The sequence below is a fragment of the Mus pahari genome, chromosome 10 (genome assembly GCF_900095145.1).
Source record: "Mus pahari chromosome 10, PAHARI_EIJ_v1.1, whole genome shotgun sequence".
Taxonomy (NCBI): domain Eukaryota; kingdom Metazoa; phylum Chordata; class Mammalia; order Rodentia; family Muridae; genus Mus; species Mus pahari.
In genome coordinates this window covers 35,119,551-35,124,867 of record NC_034599.1, presented here as the reverse complement: position 1 = coordinate 35,124,867, position 5,317 = coordinate 35,119,551, and positions in this window count along the sequence as shown.

Here is a 5,317-nt window from a genome sequence, read left to right as displayed (position 1 = left end):
TATTAATTCAGTTCCTCCTCTCCAGGGCATTGCAGGCTTGTAAGCTTCTGTCCAGGAATGGATACTACCTCACNTTTTCTGNCTCTGAGATTTCTCTGGGTCTTCTGCNTTTGNTCCTTCTTTAAATTTTAAATATGTTTGCATTTTCTGTGAAGGGGCTTTTGCTGTTTTATTTTCACATGAATTAATGAAGCTAAAGATATTTCTTTCTGGAAACATCCAGAAGAGGTTTCCTTTTGGAGTTAGCTACTGGGGAAAGAGTCCTCATGAAAATAAATAGCAAACCAAAGTCTGCTCTTTGCTAAAAGTAATGGCAGCAGCATTGGATGGGTAATGCTCTTCTCCGTGGAACTGATTCGAATAATGGAAGTCTCTTATATGAACATTTCTGAAAATTAACCTATCATATCACCCCATTTCCTAACACTGGATATTCAACTAAATTAAGACATATTTGATCTATGTGAAACCATCACACTCCTTTAGAATGTTTATTATAACAATTGCTGGCTGTTTAGTTCTACTTGACTTGTTTCTTTATCACTTTGTGAAATGCATAATTTTGGGATTCTAATCTCTTGATAAATGTATATGCTGGTCAGTATAGGTTTTCTACCAAGAGGACCTGAAAGATGACATTGGATGACTTTGATATTTTTGTAATAAGAAAAGAATTATCCAATTTTGGGGGTCTTCTTAATATGGTGAGAATCAAGAATTCTGCACTTAGGTAAGCAAGATGGCCAGTAAGTTCATGTGTTTACTGTACACTCTTGGTGACCCAAGTATGATCCCATTTGGACCTATGTAAAGGTAGAAAGAACTAACCTCTAACATTGTCCTCTGACCACTACAAGTGCACAGGACATGTGTACATTCTCACACACATCATACATACACCACAAGGATGGTAATAATACCAATAATTTAAAATTAACTATATAACTCTTCACTTGTAGATGTTAATGGAAGATAATGTCCCGTAGCCCAACCATCCCCATGTGATAGTGCCCTCTTCTGATGCTTGGCGAATGCCCAGAGAAGGGCATGCATTTGGCAACCATATTCGCCCCTGGACTTGGTGTGCCAGTGTTACATCTTGAATCATCATTCCTTTAAAACAGCAACTTTGCTCTCAACGTTATGTGCACTTTCATGTTATTTTTGAATAAACTTTTAATTGTTTACAAAAAGATCTGTTTAGGTCTTAGCATTGCATTGAGCATGTAGAGTCATTATGGTAGAACGGACGTTTTTATAAGTATTCATGGATACCACATATGTCATTGATATCCCTCAACAATGCATGTAATTTCAGTGCTTGCACAAAGCTAATTTTCTCAGATTTATCATTAAATATTTCCTGGCTTGATATTTTAAGTCGTAATTTTAAACATATGGAAAGACAATAGATTTCTTTTATCAGCATTATTTCCTGAAGGTCATATAAACTCACTGGCTTCAGATATTGTATCAAATTTCTCTTATTTAGATGACCATGCTGTCTGCCTGTTCTCTGTGTGAGAGCCCTGAACACCAAATTCAGAAAATGCCTCGAAACAAAAGTGGTCAGCTCCTAATTTCTCCTTCCTCAGGAACTTCAGCTGCCTACAATTTTCAAAGATTGAAAGCACCTGTTTGTATACATTTGGTCCAGTTTATTATTTACTTGGGGTTAAATATAAACCCTGTTTGTATATGGGCCAGGATGTAAAAATCTACAGTATTTTGTCATTTATTTATATAATTGCATAAAAAGTATATGGACAAAATCTTGTACGCATATGTATATAGGTCGTATATTTTAAAGATTACATTGTTTTAAAAATGTTTTATTTATTTACAGTAAGACTGCTTTATCTGCACGTACACCTGCATGCCAGAAGAGGAAACAACATGACATAGATAGTTATAAGCTACGATGTGATTGCTGGGAATTGAACTCCGGACCTCTGGAAGAGCAGCCAGTGCTCTTAACCTCTGAGTCATCTCTCCAATTCACATAGTTTATATTTATCATGACCTAAGCACTTCTGTAATTATCACTGACATTAGAATCTTATACATTGCCAGCTATCTTTGGGCTCCTCATTTCCACATTCATTTCCATTTTGGTCCATCTTTGTTCATTCATTCTTGTGATTTTTTTATCATGCTTTCAGATTGCTTTTCAAGGCATTACTATTTTAGTTAAAGGTGTAGTTTTGAAATTTAATTAAGTGGATACTATGGAAATATCTAAAATGTAGTTTTGGTTAAATAACGTTATATTTTGAAGAGATTTATACATTGATATGATGTATTAGCTTTCAATTGATGAGATAAGATGAAGAACCTTAAAGAAGGGAATATTTACTTTTGTTTATGATTTCAGACTTTTTACTTCATGGTCATATGATTTTATTGTTTTGTGATTATGTCATGGCTGATGCTTTTAACCACAAATAGAAATTCTGACTGCTCACCTCCAAGGGCAAAATAGCAAAAGAGAATGGTTCACCTGCTATATACTCTTTCTGGGTAAACCCTTCTTCAAACTAGACACTGTTTTCTAATATGCTCCCCTCTGCATATTCTCATTGCCTGAGTACCAAATCTTCTACACATGGGCTTTGGGGAACAGAGTAATAAAAAAATAGTAATGCATATACATGTATATGCCTATTGAAAAAAACACTCTTTCACTAGAAATTGACTTGAAGGAGAAGATAATTTCTAATATTTATAACTGAAAAACTGGATTTCAAAACAAAGAATGTTTCTGATTCCATGTCTTTATTCTTCCCTTTACATACCAAGTTCTTGATAACACACACACACACACACACACACACACANACACACACACCACACACACACACACACACACACACACACACCCTCCCAATCATAATACACTAATACACTCACATGAAATTTTATTCCCAACATTTCTCCCCTTCATTGTGTCCTCAGTAGGGATTTACTGATAGATATGGGTGCTTGCCTTGTATAAGAATTCTATTCAGTGCTAGGAATCTCCTATTCTCTCTTGTGCAGGTTAAATGACCACAGTACAAAGCATGCCCCATAGGACAGAGACTAAAGGGAAGAGAGAACTGTCTTAGTATAAGACAGAACTGTCTTAGTCAGGGTTTCTATTCCTGCACAACATCATGACCAAGAAGCAAGTTGGGGAGGAAAGGGTTTATTCGGCTTACACTTTCATATTGCTGTTCATCACCAAGGAAGTCAGGACTGGAACTCAAGCAGGTCAGGAAGCAGGAGCTGATGCAGAGGCCATGGAGGGATGTTACTTACTGGCTTGCTCACGCTGGCTTGCTCAGCTTGCTCTCTTAGAGAACCCAAGACTACCAGCCCAGGGATGGTTCCAACCACAAGGGGCCTTTCCCCCTTGATCACTAATTGAGAAAATACCTTACAGCTGGATCTCCTGGAGGCATTTCCTCAACTAAAGCTCCTTTCTCTATGGTAACTCCAGCTGTGTCAAGTTGACACAAAATTAGCCAGTAAAAGAACCTTAGTTAAAAGAACCAACCAGAACTCCAGACACATAGCAGCTGTTCTAATGTGGAAGAGAGATAGTTTCCCTCAAGTTTTCAGGGTCTCAGGATGTGTTTCTTTTTCTTCTTCTTTTTTCTTCAATTTTATTTTATTAGATAATTTTTTTATTTACATTTCAAGTGCTATCCCAAAAGTTCCCCATACCCTCCCCCCACCCCTGCTCCCCTACCCACCCCCTCCCATTTCTTGGCCCTGGCATTCCTCTGTTTGGGGCATATAAAATTTGCAAGACCAAGGGGTCTCTTTTCCCAATGATGGCCGACTAGGCCATCTTCTGTTACATATGCAGCTAGAGACATGAGCTCTGGGGGTACTGGTTAATTCATATTGTTGTTCCACCTATAGGGCTGTAGACCCCTTCAGCTCCTTGGGTACTTTCTCTAACTCCTCTATTGGGGGCCCTGTATTCCATCCAATAGATGACTGTGAGCATCCACTTCTGTATTTGCCAGGCACTGGCATAGCCTCTCAAGAGACAGCTATATCAGGGTCCTTTCAGCAAAATCTTGCTGGTATATGCAATAGTGTCTGGGTTTGGTGGATGTGTTTCTAAGACAAACTCCTTATTTTTAATAAGATGGAATGGCACAAAGGCCAGAGACAATGTTTGGATCTTCTTCCCCTCAATCCAAGACACTGACCACACACTCATCCCTGTTAGACTTCCAGCTTATTTCAAAGGGATAATAACTTCTAAATTATGAATTAGTGTGGTAGCAATAAATTCAAAAGCTTCATAAAATGTTTGTAATAACAGGTTTATAATTTGAGTTGAATGAAGCATCTAGTTTTTAATCTTTGCCATAGAATGAGAGATTATTCAATAAGTTCTTCTGGAAGTCTACTTTCATGGAAATTCAGTAATCTTTCAAATGATTCTTCATTTTGAATGAGGTCTGGTTTGGCTTGTTTTTCACTGGGGCAATGTCAAATCCTTTTAAAACTTAATTGTATTATTTTTGGAGACAGAGTCTTGCCATGTAGTCATCGATGGCCTGGAACTCACTACATAGAACAGAGTGGATTCAAACTCACAAAGGTTCTCTTGCTTCTGCCTCCCAAATGTTGAGATTAAAGGTGGGGCCTCAGATGCTTTCCTGAAAAGATATGTGTATGGAGGTATTGAGGGCAATGAGAAGAGGACCTTAAAAGTATAGTTAGGGGATTTGTATGTTTCACTTAGCCCAGAGAAGTATGCAGTGGACAACTGTGCCATTTAGAGCTGTGAGTTTATTTAGAAACAGAAAAGCACAAATTAAAAGGAGAGTTTAGGAAATTATAGTTTGCAAAGTGTTTAAATTTTTTCTGGTATATTAAAATAAAACATCTTTTAGAATGTGATTAACTATTTTTTTATTTTAATTTTTTAATTTTATTTATTTTTTTAGTAATTCTATTTTTAACCTGTGTGATTTATTTGGTTCTTTACAAGTCTCACAGATACTTATATTTCATTTTTTTAGTTTGTAGTGATATCATCTGCAACATTTGTTACTATTATGCCCTTGTTGCAGGTACCTAAAGACCACTGAGGAGCCAATTCTGATATAAAACACATAAAGGCCTTTATTTTTTAATTAAATATTTTTTTATTTATATTTCAACTGTTATCCCCTTTCCTAGTTTCCCCTCTGAAAACTCCCTATGCCTTCCTCTTTCCCTCTGCTCATCAACCTACCTACCCCTGCTTCTTGGCCATGACAGTTCCCTACACTGGGGCATAGAACCTTCACAGGACCAAGGGCCTCTCCTC